Raw genomic sequence first — 20,800 nt, 5'->3', positions numbered from 1 at the left:
ACCAGCGCTGGAACGTGAGGTGAGCCGAACCTCAATAGCCTGAGATACCAGCGGGCAAGCGGAAAGAGGAAGCTAGAGGGAACGAGGCTTGAAACTCCGTGGGGAAAAGTCCACCAGGCTAACTAGAAGAGAAATAGGAAAAAAATTTAAAAAGTGACCGACACAAGTTTCTCTCTCTCCGCTCACCTCTCAAAGGTGAGCAAGACAGAGCAGGCGCCATTTTGGACATACGTCATAAGCAGGGCGACCTCAGGTCTGCACCAGCCCTGAGCCTAGCAGAAAAACCTGACTCTGGGGGGAGGGGTGAAATAACAGGAGATTAACATCTAACTTGGCAACCCAGTGGGAGACTGCAGGAGAATTGGAGCCCACACTGAGGGCAGCACAGATTCCCTGTGTGGTCCTTGGGAAAGAGCTTCTGATCTCTGGCTCCTGTGGGTATATCATTTGCCTGCTAACTACCTCCAATTACGTTCAGCTGTGTGCAAATACTTCCCTTTTGAATCAAAAAAAGAAAGAGAGATTTACCACACCTAACCTGGGAGTGTCATCTTTGACACACCCTCAACCCTGAGGAACCAAACACAGCTCTCAGTCCACACTCATCTCAAGCCCCTAAGGCTCCACCGAAAGCAGACAGTCCACTTAATATAGAGCCATAGTGTAACAAGAAAAAACACCACAGTGAAGAAACCAAATATCTCCAACATGCCAAACAACAAACGCAAAAACCAAGCTAACAAGAACAAGGAAGACACTATGACGCCCCCAAATGAAAAAGACACCCCAATTCAAGATTATGAAGATATGAGATCAAAGAAATGCAAGAAGCGGATCTCAAAAAATTGATAAGAACATTAAGAAGTTCTCAAAAACAAATTCTTGAACTACAGAAATCCTTCATGGACAAGATAGAAAATCTCTCTCGTGAAAGTGAAATATTAAGGAGGAATCAAAATGAAATGAAACAACTAGTGGAACAAGAAACTCTGATAGTGATGAGAAATCATAATGAAATGAAGAATTCAATAGATCAAATGACAAACACATTAGAGAGCCTTAAAAACAGAATGGGCGAAGCAGAAGAGAGAATATCAGACTTAGAAGACAGAGAACAGGAAAGGAAACAGGCAAATCAAAGAAAAGATGAAGAAATTAGAAATCTAAAAAATATTGTCAGGAATCTACATGATACTATTAAAAAACCCAACATTCAGGTTCTAGGAGTTCCTGAAGGCATGGAGAGGAAGAAAGGATTAGAAGGCATTTTCAGTGAGATACTAGCAGAAAATTTCCCAGGTTTGGAGAAGGACAGAGGCATCTTAGTACAGGAAGCTTATAGAACCCCTAATAAACATGACCAAAAGAGATCCTCACCACGATATGTTGTAATCAAACTCACCACAGTGAAACATAAAGAAAAGATCCTAAAATGTGCAAGAGAGAAACGTCAGATTACTCTCAGAGGATCTCCAATTAGACTCACAACAGACTTCTCATCAGAAACCCTACAAGCTAGAAGGGAATGGCGAGACATAGCCCAGGTACTAAGAGAGAAAAACTGCCATCCCAGAATACTATATCCGGCAAAGCTCTCATTTGTGAATGAAGGTGAAATTAAGACTTTTCATAGCAAACAGAAACTGAAAGAATTTGTTGCCACTCATCCTGCCCTGCAAAAGATGCTTAAAGATGTGTTACACACAGAAAGACAGAAACATGGTCACCAATATGAAAGAAGGTAAAGGAAGGAAACCTCACAGCCAAAGATCACAGGAAGCTCAATTTCTCTTTGACATAGAATTAAACTCTGATGCTCTGTTAAAGCAATGTGTTAAAGTAATCTATTATGTTCTCTTGATGTCTGTTAAATTCTAATTGTTCAAAAACAGCTGAATTTTTATTAAGAGCTATGGGTTATTTAAATATGTGCTTATTTTCAAAGATTTGAATAATCACCTTGTAACAATGATCAAATTTGGTCTATGTGATGTCCTGATTTTAAGGAATCTTATTTCAAGCAGATATTTTGGATTTTGAGCCTTCTTGGCATTCTTGACAGGCATGCAAAAAATCAAAGTTTCAAACAATCTGGTCTCTAAAACTTCCAGTAAATCCTGGACTTTGGTTTTTCCAGTTTGGGCCCAACTGAAAAAATCAAAGGACCTATGTCTCTCATCTTATAGAGACACCAACTAATAAGTCTATTTGGATGATATTAGAAGGACTGTCAAGATGTGATGTGGTACCAGACTTTAAGTTTCTATAATGGAAAATGCTATTAATACAAATGTTTGAAAATTAAAAAGTCTAATGATCTTGTGTTACTAGACATGATATTTACCTCAATGAGAAAGCCCTAGAGGCCTAAATTTAGGGTTAAATACTTGTAAAATCCTACAGGTTCTTTCAAAAATACTGTGAAGTAATAAGTGCCTCTTGTTGGTTGATGAGTTTATAATTTTAAACATGGCGACTTAAAGTCTTTTGTCATCCACAGTTATATATGATGTGCTGCTCATAAAACTAAAGCATTTTTGGTTCTGTGTTTAGCTGTCCTTTTATAGGTTCCTATGGACTTTTTCCAGTCACTTTTATTGTATTCAGTACTTTGGGATGGCTCTGTAAACAGATGAAGCCAATAATGTATTAACAGTACCAACTGAGAGAAAGTATGGTTAACTGAGGTTACTAAAATGAAAAAGCAATTCAAATCAATTGGCAATCTACAAAAAGAGTTAAAGATTTTAAAAGCTATTATTAAAATTGCTATATTGGTCTATTATGCTATAGTATATGTGTGTACATATTGTATGTCCACATGGGGAAATTTTATTAAGAGTTTTATTTTAAATGGCTTATAGATAAGATTGTCCATAAATTTAAGCTGCTAAAATCAATCAAAGATACATTTTAATTTGTGGGACCTGAATCTGTGTATCATATGTTTTAGACTTGTTGGTAGAAAGAAACTAAAACATTTTAGATGGTTGTGCTTAAGTTGACTGGCTAAACAAACTACACCATGTTAGATATTTAAGAGGTGTTTTCAAATACATGATTCTTAAAATTTATAGAAGGCATTGGACCTTCTGGTAAATGTTTTCTTAAGTTGTCATCTAATGGTTGAAACGGTTTGCTAAGTATTCATGTGATATTGCTATTGTCAGCAAGCGATCTAGGACTTGCTCCCTCATTTCTCTATTCTAAGCCCAACTTGTTCTTTCATTTCTCTATTCTCTTCAAGGTAGGAAACTAATTCTATTATGAAGGAATCTGTAGGATGCACAATTTAATCTTTAGACCTTATAAAAGAGATGGCTAACATTTTTCTGCAATAGCATAGCCAAAATAAGAACTTAAATAATAATCTCATAGCTAGATTCACTTCGCCATCAGCGAAGTATACAGTAAGTAGAAAAAAACCTCCCTTTCAGACCAAAGGGAAACAAAGTTTTTAAGGGAGAATATAATTTTCCTCATGGGCATTGTCTACCTTAGAAAAACTACTACAGAACATGCCTGTGACTATAGACTTGTAGTTCAGGCCACCGAAGATTAGAGATGCGACTTGGGCTCTCCCTTGACTTGCATCCTCTGGTCTGCTTTAACACAAACCAAGAGGAAAAGAAAGCTAGGCATCAGAAGCAATGGGTGGCAGGTCTATCAATGGCTGATCTGTACAGTGATATGCCCTCAAGGAGACCCAACAGGCCAGTCCACTGCAGTGGCTTTCAAGGTGGTAAGCCTGGGCTTCAGCAGAAGTCAGCTTGTGAAGCGCCGTGGCAGCTCTGCCAAGAGTTGGATCACTGGAAATGGACCTGCCCTGGAGTCAAAGGATGCCCAGGTCAGAGCCACAGATCTTATTGGCTCTAAGCTGAAAAGCCCTTCACTCAGCCCAACTTCCAAAGTGACCACTGCAGCTGAGGGGATGGTCAAGTAGGGTCAGCAACATTGCAGGCAGAACTGTAAATTTCTTGTTAGAGATGCCCCCTGCCTTGACCTGGCCAGCTCTCCTCCCAGGCCAGCCAAGTAATGAAAGTCAACAGAGTGCCTTCCCCTAGGAGGTTCACACCTCCCTTAGGATATACCCCATGTGAAGAGATAGATAGGTCTGGGCCTCTGAATTTACAAGGTCTAAAGCCCACCAGATTATTATCAAGCCCCTTCTATCAGGTTCTATTTGCCTCTCAATCAGAAAACTTAATTGTAGCTTAGACAGCACCTTTCTTAGCTCCTCTAATAATGACTCTGTCCTTTGTTCTAGCCCTGTCTAGCACATTTTGGCCTCATTCCTTTGTAATCATAACCTCTACTCTACCACCAATGGCGCTACTCCCAACCTGTGTGTACTGATGGTCCTCTTCCCCACTTAATGCTGTATAATTGTTCAAACCTGGTAAATGTCACTCTTAGGATCATTGGTTACTATCCTCACTCTGTCTTTTATGACCTTGTCTAAATATGATCAGAGTCGGCAAACTTGGAAGGCTTCCATAGCCTTGGCAACTCATGACGACAGCCTCGGATGGTTACTGGCGCCATAAACTAGAGTGTCAATTTGTTGGGTCAACAACAGGAGCCACTGTGCACTTGCTCCTCATGTGGGATCTCTGTCCTTAATGTGCTGTACATTGTGATTTAATGCTATAACTAGTACTAAAACAGTATGTTTCACTTTGTGTTTCTATGTGGGTGTAAACTGTTGAAATCTTTATACTAAATTGATCTTCTGTATGTAAAGAGAATTGAAAATGAATCTTGATGCAAATGGAAGGGGAGAGGGAGTGGGAGAGGGGAGGGTTGCGGGTGGGAGGGAAGTTATGGGGGGGGGGAAGCCATTGTAATCCATAAGCTGTTCACTGGAAATTTATATTCATTAAATAAAAGTTAAAAAAAAAGAAAAAGAAAAAAAAATAAAAATAAAAATAAAAAAAAGAATCTGGCACCCTGACTGGGACTAGAACCCAGTGTGCTGGCGCTGCAAGGCGGAGGATTAGCCTGTTAAGCCATGGCGCCGGCCCATTAATATATTTAATTTTTTTTTTATTTCTTCACAGGCAGAGTGGATAGTGAGAAAGAGAGACAGACAAAAAAGTCTTCCTTTGCCATTCATTCACCCTCCAATGGCTGCCACGGCCAGCGCACCATGCTGATCTGAAGGCAGGAGCCAGGTGCTTCTGGTCTCCCATGGGGTGCAGGGCCCAAGTACTTGGGCCATCCTCCACTGCCTTCCTGGGCCATAGCAGAGAGCTGGCCTGGAAGAGGGGCAACCGGGACAGAATCCAGCACCCTAACCAGGACTAGAACCCGGTATGCCGGCACTGCAAGGCGGAGGATTAGCCTATTGAGCCACGGCACCAGCCCATTAATAGATTTTTACATCATTTGTCAATGATGAATGGAATGAAGATTTGTGGATCAATTTGTGGGGATTCTAATCTATTTCTTTTGTCCACATTTCTATTTTTGTCAGTGTCATGATAATTTAATAATAACTGCATCCTGTATTGCACAGATTCTTGCAGCTATATGGTCAACAAGGATATTACTTATAGTTCTGTTTACTTATTATGACTCTGATTTTGCAATGAAAGCATTGCTGAACTCACTTAAGGAGTTGGAGAATTCCCACCTTTTCAATGATTTTGATTGGTTTAATAATGAATTCCATTAATTTTTGGTTAAAAAGTCATGTGTTCATGACTTTTTTTTTTGCAGGTATCTTAATTATTGAATCAAACTCTTTCAAGGTTCTTAGGCTATTTTATGTATTGTGCCTCAATTTTGGTAAATTATGTGTGTTCTGAAAACTATCATATCTTCTAGATTTTTCAATTTGTTAGCATGTAACTGTTTGTATTAATACCTAATTATTCCATTCACATCAAGATTCTTTTTCAATTATCTTTACATACAGAAGATCAATTTAGTATATATTAAGTAAAGATTTCATCAGTTTGAACCCACACAGAACACAAAGTGAAAAATACTGTGTAAACACTAGTCATAGCATTAATTCACATTGAAATACACATTAAGGACAGAGATCCTACACGAAGAGTAAGTGCACAGTGACTCCTGTTGTTGATGTAACAAATTGACACCCTTGTTTAAGGCATCAGCAATCTCCCTAGGCTCTAGTCATGAGTTGCCAAGGCCATGGAAGCCCCGTGAGCTCGCCGACTTTGATCTCATTTAGACTGGGTCATAGTCAAAGTGGAAGTTCTCTCCTCCCTTCAGAGAAAGGTACCTCCTTCTTTGATGGCCCCGTTCTTTCCACTGGGATCTCACTCACAGAGATCTTTCATTTAGGTCTTCTTCTTTTTTTTCTTTTCCATGGTATCTTGGCTTTCCATACCTGAAATACTCTCATGGGCTCTTCAGCCAGATCCGAATGCCTTAAGGGCTGATTCTGAGGCCAGAGTGTTGTTTAGGACATCTGCCATTCTATGAGTCTGCTGTGTATCCCGCTTCCCATGTTGGAGAGGGAATGGGAGATGGGAGGGTTGTGGGTGGGAGGGAATTTATGGGGGAGGGGGAAGCCATTGTAATCAATGAACTGTACTTTGGATATTTATATTTACTAAATAAAAGTTTAAAAAAAGCTAATTATTATTCATTTTGTTTTGAAGCATCTCTTAGAACATCATTTTTTATTTTTGATTTATTAACTTTGATTTTCCTGGTGTTTTTAGACTGTTGTACCAACTTTTATCAATTTTTTTTTCAAAATGCCATTGCTTCATTCCACTGACACCTTACGCTTTTAATTTCAATTTTGATTAGTTTTCTCTAAATTGTATGTTTTTCCTACACTAAGATTTTGTTGGTATTTATTGTTTTCTATCTTCGGTGTCTTCCACTGCTAAATGATTTATCTGATGCCTCTTTAATTCTTTATCTAGTAATCTGTACCCATAAACTTTCCTGTTAGTACTGCTATTGCCCTATCCCTTATGGTTATCATGCTTGTATCTATTATCATTCTTTTGTAGCAGAATTTGTTTTCTGTTTTGATTTGTCCTAGCACACATTGTTCATTCAGAAGCATGTTGCTCACTCTCCTTATTTTTGCATATTTTCTGCAGTTCCTTATATACAGTCGCAACCTGTATTCAATACAATATAAAATTTTTATTTCATTTGTGAGACTTGTTTTGTGGTGTTGAAGGTTTTCTCTTATGAAGACTGTAACATGAATTGCTGGAGAGAATTTGTACCCAGATGCTATAGGAAGAAATGTGATGTTAATATCAAATAGATCCATTGGACACATACTGTAGGTTAAGTCTGTTACTCCTTTGTTGAAATGAATCTTAAAAAATCTGTCTACCCTATAATTGAGTTTACATACTTCCTTACATTTGCATCTTCACATTGATTGGATCAACTATTGTACAGTGTACCTCTTTTTCTCTTTTAAAAATATGTATTTTTATTTATTTGAAAGAGTTACAGAGAAAGGTACAGCCAGAGAGAAAGAGGGGTCTTCCAACCACTGGTTCACTCCCTGAATGACCACAATGGCCAGAAATGAGCTGATCTGAAGCCAGGAGCCAGGAGTCAATAGCTCCTTTGGATTGATATCCAGTGTTTCTTCTATTCTGCTCCATTGGTCTATCAATCGCTGTTGGTACCAGTACCAGGCTGTTTTGATTATAACTGCCCGGTAATATGTCTTGGAATGTCTGGTATTAAGATGCCTCCAGATTTGTTTTTCTTGTATAAGATTGCTTTACTATTCAAGGTCTCCTGTGCCTCCATATGAATTTCAGCATCATTTTTTCTAGATAGGAGAAGAATGATTTTGGTATTTTGTTTGTTATGACATTAAAACTGCAATTGCTTTCAGGAAATGGACATTTTGATGATACTGATTCTTCCAGTCCATGAACATGGAAGTGTAAGGTGTCCGGCACATAAAAAATCTTTCCAGGCAGACGAATCAATTAATTCACAGGCTTTTATTGGAGTTCTGCTCCTGGGCGAGGTTCCCCCATCCCAACAGAGCAACAGAGCAGGCGCCAGGGAAGTTGTGCGTCAGAGATTGGGAGAGTTCCTTTTATAGATTCAGGGCATGGGGGTTAAAGGTTGAGGCGGGTCTGATCCTCATTGGTTGACCTTTAGGCACCCGTAGGGACCTAGACAAGGACTTTTCTTCCCTGGAAGTACAGGAAGGAACTTTCCATTCCCGGAAGTGTAGGCTTTCCCTCCTTGCGGATCCCAAAGTTACCAGGAAGATTTATCCACTTTTTTGTATATTCTATGTCTTTCTCTAATGTTTTATAATTTTCATTGAGAGATCTTTGACATCCTTGGTAAAGCTTATTCCAAGGTATTTGATTGTTTTTGTTGCTATTGTGAATCAGATCCATCTTAGAAGTTCTTTCTAGGTCATGGCATTGTCTTTATATATAAAGCTGTTTGTTTCTCTGTATTGATGTTATATTTTGCTACTTTACCAAACTCTTAGTTCCAATAGTCTGTTAGTGGAGTCTTTTGGATCCCCTATATATAGAATCATGTCCTCTTCAAATAGAGATAGTTTGACTTCCTCCCCAATTTGCATCATTTTGATTTCTTTTTCTTGGCCAATGGCTCTGGCTGAAACTTCCAGTGCTATATTGAATAGCAGTGGTGAGAATGGGCATCTTTGTCTGGAACCAGATCTCAGTGGAAATGCCTCCAAATTTCCCCATTCAATATGATGCTGTCCATGGGTTTCTCAAAAATTGGCTTAGTTGTAATGAGGAATGTTTGTTATAGATCAAATTTTATCATGAAAAGGTATTGTATTTTGTCAAATGCTTTCTCCACATCTATTGATATAACCATATAGTTTTTATAACTTTTATTTAGAGAAAATAAATTTACAAAGTACAGCTTATGGATTACAAAGGCTTTTCCCCTGCATAACTTCCCTCCCATCCACAAAACTCTCATCTGCTGCTCCCTCTCCCCTTCCATTCACATCAAGATTCATTTTCAGTTCTCTTTATATACAGAAGATCAATTTAGCATATATTAAGTAAAGCTATCAACAGTTTACACCCACACAGAAACACAAAGTATAAAATACTGTTTCAGTACTAGTTACAACATTAAATTACAATGTACAGCACATTAAGGACAGATCCTACATGAGGAGTAAGTACACAGTGACTCATGTTGTTGACTTAACAAATGGACACCCTTGTTTATGTGTCAGTAATCACTCTAGGCTCTAGTCACGAGTTGCCAAGGCTATGGAAGCCTTTTGAGTTTGCCGACTTTGATCTTATTTAGACAAGGTCATAGTCAAAGTGGTAGTTTTCTCCTCCCTTCAGAGAAAAGTACCTCCTTCTTTGATGGCCCTGTTCTTTCCACTGGGCTCTTATAGAGATCTTTAATTTAAGTCATTTTTAAAAAAAATTTTTCCAGAATGTCTTGGCTTTCCATGCCAAAAATACTCTCATGGGCTCTTGAGCCACATGCGAATCCTTAAGGGCTGATTCTGAGGCCAGAGTGCTGTTTAGGACCTCTGCCATTCTATGAGTCTGCTGTGTATCCCACTTCCCATGTTGGATCGTCCTCTCCCATTTTATTCTGTCATATAGTTTTTGTTCTTCAGAATGTAATATATAACATTGACTGATTTTCTGATTTTTGAACCCTCTCTACATAACAGAGTAAATCGCACTTGATCCAGGTTTCTTTCTGATGTGTATTGGATTCAATTGGCTTAAATTTTGTTACACATTTTTGTGGCTATGCTCATCAGGGAAATTGGTCTGTAATTCTCTTTCAATGCTGCATCTTTCTCTGGCTTAGGAATTAAGATGATGCTGGCTTCATAGAAAGAATTTGGGAGGATTCCCTCTTTTTCGATTGTTCTGAATAGTTTGAGAAGAATTGGAGTTAGTTCTTCTTTAAATGTCTGGTAGAATTCAACAGTGAATCCATCTGGTCCTGGGCTTTTCTTTGTTGGGAGGGCCTTTATTACTGTTTCAATTTCTGTCTCAGTTATGGGTCTGTTTAGGTTTTCTGTGTCTTCCTGGTTCAATGTAGGCAAATTTCATGTGTCCGAGAATCTGTCCATTTCTGATAGATTTCCCTGTTTGCTGGCATACAAGTCCTTGTAGTAATCTCTGATGATTCTTTTTATTTCTGTGGCGTCTGTTGTTATATTTCCCTTTTCATCTCTGATCGTATTGATTTGGGTCTTTTCTCTACTTTTTTTAGTTAGTTGGGCCAATGGGGTGTCAATTTTGTTTATTTTTTCAAAAACCAGCTCCTCGTTTGTCTGATTTTTTGTAATGTATTTTTGGATTCAATCCTGTTGACTTCTTCTCTGATTTTAATTATTTCTCTTCTCCTACTAGATTTGGGTCTGGTTTGCTGGAGTTTATCTAGATCCTTGAGGTGAATTGAAAGCTCATTTCTTTGGTGCCTTTCCAATTTCTTGATGTAGGCACCTATTGATACAAACTTTCCTCTTAACACTGCTTTTGTTGTATCCCATAGGTTTTTGTATGTTTTTCTGTTATCCTCATTTACTTCCAGAAAATTTTTGATTTCTCTTTTGATTTTTTCTATGACCCATTTTCATTCAGGAGCATGTTCTTCAACCTCCATGTGTTTGCACGTGTTCTAGGGATTCCCGAGTTGCTAATTTCCACCTTCATTCCACTGTAGCCTAAGAAGCTGCATGGTGTGATTCTCAATCTTTTTAATTTTTTGAGACTTGCTTTATGGCCTAGTATTTGGTCAATCCTAGAGAAGGTTCTATGTACTGCTGAGAAAAATGTAAATGCTTTCTGTGTAGGATAAAAGATCTGTAGATATCTGTTAGATCCATTTGAGCTATAGTGTTGTTTAAATCTGCTGTCTCCTTGTTGATCTTCTGTCCTGATGATCTGTCTATCTCTTAGAGTGGAGTATTGAAGTCCCCCAGTACTATTGTATTGGGGTCTAAGTCTCCCTTTAAGCCCCTTAACATGTCTTTTAAATAAACCAGTGCCCAGTAACTAGGTGCATATACATTTATAATAGTTACATCTTCCTGTTGAATGGATCCCTTAATCATTATATAGTGTCCTTCTTTGTCTCAAGTTTTTGTGTTAAAGTTTATTTTACTTGATATTAAGATGGCTACACCAGCTCTTTTTTGGTTTCTATTGGCATGGTGTATATTTTTCCAACCTTTCACTTTCAGTCTGCATGCATCTTTGTGTGGGGAGCTACCCCCACATATAGCACTGTCATATGGAATTTTCCATACCTAGCCCTAACCTCGGGTTAAGGCGACCTGTTTACACCAAGACTTGCCTGAGATATGCAGGTGTTCTAGACCTCTAACTGCATAACAGGATGTTATTGATGTTATCAGTTGTTTGAATTTTATGTAACCTTTTGTTTGTTAGGCTATACTGTCTCTGTGTAACCATCTTTGAGCTTGTGGGGCTGTGGGTATATATACTCGTTTCTTGCTGTGCTCAGGACCGGTGGTTGAAGAGCCTCTCAGTCCCTTGTCGCCAAGCTCCCTACATTGGCTTGAAGCCTTGAAGGCATTAAACGCTGATGAATGGACCGAGTACTGTGTCTTCACTTAGTTTGTCGAGTGGCCACCGACAAATGGTGCCATGACTCGGATTTGCTTCATCAGGTAAGCCTCTAAAGAGGGAAGTCTATGGGCGCGAGCCACAGGAACTCAAGGGGGGCAGCTTAGCTCATGTAGGGCGTGGGAGACTGGGATTTAGCCTGGCAGCCCCTCCAATCTAACCATGGGAAACGCACAATCGCATAAGAATGTTAAATGGGTAGTCAAAGCTCTGCTAAAAAGTGCCACAATGCCGGTTTCTGGACATAACATTACAGAACTTTTTTTTTTATTTAATGAATATAAATTTCCAAAGTACAGCTTATGGATTACAAAGGCTTCCCCTCCCATAAATTCCGCCCTACCCGCAACCCTCCCCTCTCCACTCGCTCTCCCCTTTCATTCACATCAAGATTCACTCTCAATTCTCTTTATATACAGAAAATAGTTTAGTATATATAAAGATTTCAACAGTTTGCCCCCACATAGCAATTCAAAGTGAAAAAAAGATTGTTGGAGTACAAGTCATAGCATTAAATAGCAGTGTACATCACATTAATGACAGAGATCCTGCATGATTTTTTTAAAAAGATTGATTACTTTTCTATGTAATTTCCAATTTAACACCAAGGGTTTTTTTTTTTCCATTTTCAATTATCTGTATATACAGAAGATCGCTTCAGTATATACTAAGTAAAGATTTCATCAGTTTGCACCCACACATAACCACAAAGTGTAAAAATACTGTTTCAGTACTAGTTATAGCATTACTTCACCTTGGACAACACATTAAGGACAGATCCCACATGGGACGTAAGTACACAGTGACTCCTGATGTTGATTTAACAATTTAACACTCTTGTTTATGGCATGAGTAATCTCCCTAGGCTCTAGCCATGAGTTGCCCAAGGCTATGGAAGCCGTTTGGGTTTGCCGACTTCGATCTTATTCTGACAGGGTCATAGTCAAAGTGGAAGTTCTCTCCTCCCTTCAGAGAAAGGTACCTTCTACCTCGATGGCCCCGTTCTTTCCACTGGGATCACACTCGCTGAGATCCTTCATTAAGGTCTTCTTCTTCTCCTTCTCCTTCTCCTTCTTCTTCTTCTTTTCCCAGAATTTCTTGGCTTTCCATGCCTAAAATACTCTCATAGGCTCTTCAGCCAAATCCAAATGCCTTAGAGCTGATTCTGAGGCCAGAGTGTTATTTAGGACATCTGCCATTCTATGAGTCTGCTGTGTCTCCCCCTTTCCATGTGGGATCCTTCTCTCCCCCCCTTTTTTTGTTTTATCAGTTAGTATTAGCAGACATTAGTCTTGTTTGTGTGATCCCTTTGACTCTTAGATCTATCAGTGTGATAAATTGTGAACTGAAATTGATCACCTGGACTGGTGAGATGGCATTGGTACATGCCACCTTGGTGGGATTGTATTGGAATCCCCTGGCACTTTTCTAACTCCACCATTTGGGCAAGTCTGAATGATCATGTCCCCAATTGTACATCTCCTCCCTCTCTTTTTCTCATTCTTATATTTAACCGGGATCACTTTTCAGTTAAGATTTATACACCTAAGAATAATTGTGTGTTAATTACAGAGTTCTCAAAAAAATACTAAAATGTATAAAATATTACATTGTACATCAACAGTCAGCACCAGAACTGATCAACTCCTATTTCTCATAGTGTCCATTACACTTCAACCAGTTTCCCTTTGGTGCTCAGTTAGTTGTCACCGATCAGGGAAAACAAATGACATTTCATTTGGTACTGGCTTAATTCACTCAGCATGATGTTTTCCAGATTCCTCCATCTTGTTGCAAATGCCTGGGTTTCATTTTTTTTGACTGCTGTATAGTATTCCATAGAGTACATGTCCCATAGTTTCTTTATCCAGTCTACTGTTGATGGGCATTTGGGTTGGTTCCAGGTCTTAGCTATTGTGACTTGAGCTGCAGTAAACATTAATGTGCAGATGGCTTTTTTGTTTGCAAATTTAATTTCCTTTGGGTAAATTCCAAGTAGTGGGATGGCTGAGTTGAATGATAGGGTTATATTCAGGTTTCTGAGGCATCTCCAGACTGATTTCCATAGTGGCTTTCCCAGTTTGCATTCCCACCAACACTGGGTTAGTGTCCCTTTTCACCCACATCCTCTCCAGCATCTATTGTTGGTAGATTTCTGAATGTGGGTCATTCTCACCAGGGTGAGGTGAAACCTCATTGTAGTTTTGATTTGCATTTCCCTGATTGCTAGTGGTCTTGAACATTTTTTCATGTGTCTGTTGGCCATTTGGATTTCCTCTTTGGAAAGGTGTCTGTTGAGGTCTTTGGCCCATCTCTTAAGGGGATTGTTTGTTTTGATGTTGTGGAGTTTCTTGATTTCTTTGTAGATTCTGGTTATCAACCCTTTATCTGTTGCATAGAGTGCAAATATTTTCCCATTCTGTCAGTTTCCTATTCACATTCTTGACTATTTCTTTTGCAGTATAGAAACTTCTCAGTTTGATGCAATCCCAATAGTTAATTTTGGCTTTCACTGCCTGTGCTCCTGGGGTCTTTTCCAAGAAGTCTTTACCTGTGCCTATATCTTGCAGGGTTTCTCCAATGCTCTCTAATAATTTGATGGTGTCTGGTCGTATTTTAAGTCTTTAATCCATGTTGAGTGAATTTTTGTGTAAGGTGAAAGATAAGGGTCTTGCTTCATGCTTCTACATGTTAAAATCCAGTTTTCCCAGCACCATTTATTGAACAGTCTGTCGTTACTCCAGGGATTGGCTTTGGATCCTTGATCAAATATGAGTTGGCTGTAGATGTTTGGGGTGATTTCTGGTGTTTCTATTTTGTTCCATTGGTCTATCCTTCTGTTTCTGTACCAGTACCATGCTGTTTTGATAACAACTGCCCTGTAGTATGTCCTGAAATCTGGTATTGTGGTGACTCCAGCTTTGTTTTCGTTGTACAAGATTGCTTTGGCTATTCGAGGTCTTCTGTGTCTCCATATGAATTTCAGTATGATTTTTTCCAGATCTGAGAAGAATGACTTTGGTATTTTTATTGGTATTGCATTGAGTCTGTAAATTGCTTTTGGGAGAATGTCCATTTTGATGATGTTGATTCTTCCAATCCATGAGCATGGAAGATATCTCCATTTTTTGGTATCCTCTTCTATTTCTTTCTTTAAGGTTTTGTAAGTTTCATTGTACAGATCTTAAATTCCTTGGTTAAGTTTATTCCAAGGCATTTGATTGTTTTTGTAGCTATTGAGGATGGGATTGAACTTAGAAGTTCTTCCTCAGCCGCGGCATTGTCTGTGTATACAAAGCCTGTAGATTTTTGTGCATTGATTTTATATCCTGCTACTTTGCCAAACTCTTCTATGAGTTCCAGTAGTCTCTTAGTAGAGTTCTTTGGATCTCCTAAATAAAGAATCATTAGAAGGCATTTTCAGTGAGATACTAGCAGAAAATTTCCCAGGTTTGGAGAATAACAGAGGCATCTTAGTACAGGAAGCTTATAGAACCCCTAATAAACATGACCAAAAGAAATCCTCACTACGACATGTTGTAATCAAACTCACCACAGTGAAACATAAAGAAAAGATCCTAAAATGTGCAAGAGAGAAATGCCAGATTACTCTCAGAGGATCTCCAATTAGACTCACAGTAGACTTCTCATCAGAAATCCTACAAGCTAGAAGGGAATGGCGAGACATAGCCCAGGTACTAAGAGAGAAAAACTGCCAGCCCAGAATACTATATCCTGCAAAGCTCTCATTTGTGAATGAAGGTGAAATCAAGAATTTTCATAGCAAACAGAAACTGAAATAATTTGTTGCCACTCATCCTGCCCTGCAAAAGAAGCTTAAAGATGTGTTACACACAGAAACACAGAAACACGGTCACCAATATGAAAGAAGGTAAAGGAAGGAAACCTCACAGCCAAAGGTCACAAGAAGCTCAATTTCTCTTTGACATAGAATTAAACTCTGATGCTCTGTTAAAGCAATGCGTTAATGTAATCTATTATGTTCTCTTGATGTCTGTTAAATTCTAATTGTTCAAAAACAGCTGAATTTTTATTAAGAGCTATGGGTTATTTAAATATGTGCTTATTTTCAAAGATTTGAATAATCACCTTGTAACAATGATCAAATTTGGTCTATGTTATGTCATGATTTTAAGGAATCTTATTTCAACCAGATATTTTGGATTTTGAGCCTTCTTGGCATTCTTGACAGGCATGCAAAAAATCAAAGTTTCAAACAACCTGGTCTCTAAAATTTCCAGTAAATCCTGGACTTTGGTTTTTCCAGTTTGGGCCCAACTGAAAAAATCGCAGGACCTATGTCTCTCATCTTATAGAGACACCAACTAATAAGTCTATTTGGATTATATTAGAAGCACTGTCAAGATGTGATGTGGTACCAAACTTTAAGTTTGTATAATGGAAAATGCTATTAATACAAATGTTTGAGAATTAAAAAGTCTAATGATCTTGTGTTACTAGACATGATAGTTATCTTAATGAGAAAGCCCCAGAGGCCTAAAGGGTTAAATACTTGTAAAATCCTACAGGTGCTTTCAAAAATACTGTGAAGTAAGCAAGTGCCTCTTGTTGGTTGATGAGTTTATAATTTTAAACATGGCGACTTAAAGTCTTTTGTCATCCACAGTTATATATGATTCGCTGCTCATAAAACTAAAGCGTTGTTGGTTCTGTGTTTAGCTGTCCTCCTATAAGTTCCTATGGACTTTTTCCAGCCACTTCTATTGTATTCAGTACTTTGGGATGGCTCTGTAAACAGATGAAGCCAATAATGTATTAACAGTACCAACTGAGAGATAGTATTGTTAACTGAGGTTACTAAAAAGAAAAAGCAATTCAAATCAATTGGCAATCTACAAAAAGAGTTAAAGATTTAAAGCTATTATTAAAATTGCTATATTGGTCTATTATGCTATAGTATATGTGTGTACATATTGTATGTCCACATGGGGAAATTTTATTAAGAGTTTTATTTTAAATGGCTTATAGATAAGATTGTCCATAAATTTAAGCTGCTAATATCAATCAAAGATACATTTTAATTTGTGGGACCTGAATCTGTGTATCATATGTTTTAGACTTGTTGGTAGAAAGAAACTAAAAGCATTTTAGATGGTTGTGCTTAAGTTTACTGGTTAAACAAACTACACCATGTTAGATATTTAAGAGGTGTTTTCAAATACATGATTCTTAAAATTTATAGAAGGCATTGGACCTTCTGGTAAATGTTTTCTTAAGTTGTTATCTAACGGTTGAAATGGTTTTCTAAGTATTCGTGTGATATTGCTATTGTCAGCAAGCGATCTAGGACTTGCTCCCTCATTTCTCTATTCTAAGCCCAACTTGTTCTTTCATTTCTCTATTCTCTTCAAGGTAGGAAACTAATTCTATTATGAAGGAATCTGTAGGATGCACAATTTAATCTTTAGACCTTATAAAAGAGATGGCTAACATTTTTCTGCAATAGCATAGCCAAAACAAGAACTTAAATAATAATCTCATAGCTAGATTCACTTCGCCATCAGCGAAGTATACAGTAAGTAGAAAAAAACCTCCCTTTCAGACCAAAGGGAAAGAAAGTTTTAAAGTGAGAATATAATTTTCCTCATGGGCATTGTCTACCTTAGAAAAACTACTACAGAACATGCCTGTGACTATAGACTTGTAGTTCAGGCCACCAAAATTAGAGATGGAACACGGGCACTCCCTTGACTTGCATCCTCTGGTCTGCTTTAACACAAACCAAGAGGAAAAGAAAGCTCGACATCAGAAGCAATGGGTGGCAGGCCTATTAATGGCTGATCTGTACAGTGATCTGCCCTCAAGGAGACCCAACAGGCCAGTCCACTGCAGTGGCTTTCAAGGTGGTAAGCCTGGGCTTCAGCAGAAGTCAGCTTGTGAAGCGCCGTGGCAGCTCTGCCAAGAGTTGGATCACTGGAAATGGACCTGCCCTGGAGTCGAAGGATGCCCAGGTCAGAGCCACAGATCTTATTGGCTCTAAGCTGAAAAGCCCTTCACTCAGCCCAACTTCCAAAGTGACCACTGCAGCCGAGGGGATGGTCAAGTAGGGCCAGCAACATTGCAGGCAGAACTGTACATTTCTTGTTAGAGATGCCACCTGCCTTTACCTGGCCAGCTCTCCTCCCAGGCCAGCCAAGTAATGAAAGTCAACAGAGTGCCTTCTCCTAGGAGGTTCACACCTCCCTTAGGATATACCCCATGTGAAGAGATAGATCGGTCTGGGCCTCTTAACTTATAAGGCCTAAAGCCCACCAGATTATTATCAAGCCCCTTCTGTCAGGTTCTATTTGCCTCCTAATCAGAAAACTTAATTGTAGCTTAGACAGCACCTTTCTTCGCTCCTCTAATAATAACTCTGTCCTTTGTTCTAGACCCTGTCTAGCACATTTTGGCCTCATTCCTTTGTAATCATAACCTCTACTCTACCACCAATGGCTCTACTCCCAACCTGTGTGTACTGATGGTCCTCTTCCCCACTTAATGCTGTATAATTGTTCAAACCTGGTAAATGTCACTCTTAGGATCATTGGTTACTATCCTCACTCTCTCTCTTTTATGACCTTGTCTAAATATGATCAGAGTCGGCAAACTTGGAAGGCTTCCATAGCCTTGGCAACTCATGACGACAGCCTCGGATGGTTACTGGCGCCATAAACTAGAGTGTCAATTTGTTGGGTCAACAACAGGAGCCACTGTGCACTTGCTCCTCATGTTGGATCTCTGTCCTTAATGTGCTGTACATTGTGATTTAGTGCTATAACTAGTACTAACAAACAGTATGTTTCACTTTGTGTTTCTATGTGGGTGCAAACTGTTGAAATCTTTATACTAAATTGATCTTCTGTATATAAAGAGAATTGAAAATGAATCTTGATGTGAATGGAAGGGGAGAAGGAGCAGGAGAGGGGAGGGTTGTGGTTGGGAGGGAAGTTATGGGAGGGGAAAGCCAATGTAATCCATAAGCTGTACACTAGAAATTTATATTCATTTTATAGAAGTTAAAAAAAAGGATCATATCGTCTGCAAAGAGGAATAATTTGAGTTCTTCCTTCCCAATTTGTATCCCTTTAATTTCTTTTTCTTGCTTAATAGCTCGGGCTAAGACTTCCAGAACTATATTGAATAGCAGTGGTGAGAGTGGGCATCCATGTCTGGTACCAGATCTCAGCGGAAATGCTTCTAACTTTTCCACATTCAATAGGATGCTGGCTGTGGATTTTTCATAAATTGCTTTGATTATATGAGAAATGTTCCTTTTATACCCAGTTTGCTTAGGGTTTTCATCATGAAAGGGTGTTGTAGTTTATCAAATGCTTTCTCTGCATCTATTGAGAGAATCATATGGTTTTTCTTCTGCAGTCTGTTAATGTGCTATATCACATTGATTATTTTGTGAACACTGAACCATCTCTGTATACCAGGGATAAATTCACTTGGTCTGGGTGGATGATCTTTCTAATGTGATGGTGCATTCTACTGGCCTTGAATCTTATTGAGGATTTTTACATCTATGCTCATCAGGGATATTGGTCTGTAATTCTCTTTCAATGCTGCATCTTTTTCTGGCTTAGGGATTAAGGTGATGCTGGCTTCATAGAAAGAATTTGGGAGGATTCCCTATTTTTCAATTGCTCTGAATAGTTTGAGGAGAATGGAGTTAATTCTTCTTTAAATGTGTGATAGAATTCAGCAGTGAATCCATCTGATCATGGGCTTTTCTTTGTTGGGAGGGCCTTTATTACTGTTTCAATTTCTGTCTCAGTTATGGGTCTGTTTAGGTTTTCTGTGTCTTCCTGGTTCAATTTAGGTAGGTTGTATGTGTCCAGGAATCTGTCCATTTTTGAAAGATTTTCCTATTTGCTGGCATACAAGTCCTTGTAGTAATTTCTGATGATTCTTTTTATTTCTGTGGTGTGTGTTGTTACGTTTCCATTTTCATCTCTGAATGTATTGATTTGGCACTTTTCTCTTCTTCTTTTTTTAGTTAGTTGGGCCAATGGGGTGTCAATTTTGTTTATTTTTTCAAAAAACCAGCTCCTCGTTTGGCTGATTTTTTGTAATTTTTTTTTATTCAATCCTGTTGATTTCTTCTTTGATTTTAATTATTTCTGTTCTCCTACTGGGTTTGGGTTTGGTTTGCTGGAGTTTATCTAGATCCTTGAGGTGAATTGAAAGCTCATTTCTTTGGTGCCTTTCCAATTTCTTGATGTAGGCACCTATTGATATAAACTTTCCTCTTAACACTGCTTTTGTTGTATCCCATCGATTTTGGTATGTTGTGCTGTTATGCTCATTTACTTCCAGAAAATTTTTGATTTCTCTTTTAATTTCTTCTATGACCCATTGTTCATTCAGGAGCATGTTGTTCAACCTCCACGTGTTTGCACGTGCTCTAGGGATTCCCAAGTTGCTAATTTCCAATTTCATTCCTTTGTGGTCTGAGAAGCTGCATGGTATGATTCTAATTCTCTTGAATTTGCTGAGACTTGCTTTATGGCCTAGTATGTGGTCAATCCTAGAGAAGGTTTCATGCACTGCTGAGAAGAATGTAAATGCTTTCTGTGTAGGATAAAAGTTCTATAGATATCTGTTATGTCAATTTGAGGTATAGTGTTGTTTAAATCTAGTGTCTCCTTGTTGATCTTCTGTCCTGTTGATCTGTCTGTCTCTTAGAGTGGAGTATTGAAATCCCCCAGTACTATTGTATTGGGGTCTAAGTCTCCCTTTAATTCCTTTAACAAGCCTTTTAAATAAACCGATGTCCTGTAATTAGGTGCATATACATTGATAATCGTTATATCTTCCTGTTGAATGGATCCCTTAATCATTATATAGTGCCCCTCTTTGTCTCTCCTAATAGTTTGTCTGGTAAAATTTATGTTATGATATTAAGATGGCTACGCCCGCTCTTTTTTCATTTCTGTTGGCAGGGTATATCTTTTTCCAGCCTTTCACTTTCAGTCTGTATGCATCATTGTTAGAAAGATGTGTTTCTTATAAGCAGCAAAAAGATGGGTTTTGTTCCTTAACCCAATAAGCCCAATCGGTGTCTTTTACTGGATTGTTTAGGCCTTTAACATTTAATGTGACTATTGATAAGAAGTCACTTTGCCCTATCATTTGTGGGTTTCCTGTGATCTTTTGCTGTGTGATTT

This window comes from Lepus europaeus, chromosome Y, assembly GCF_033115175.1.
Source record: "Lepus europaeus isolate LE1 chromosome Y, mLepTim1.pri, whole genome shotgun sequence".
Lineage (NCBI taxonomy): Eukaryota > Metazoa > Chordata > Mammalia > Lagomorpha > Leporidae > Lepus > Lepus europaeus.
This window is presented reverse-complemented; position numbering follows the sequence as displayed.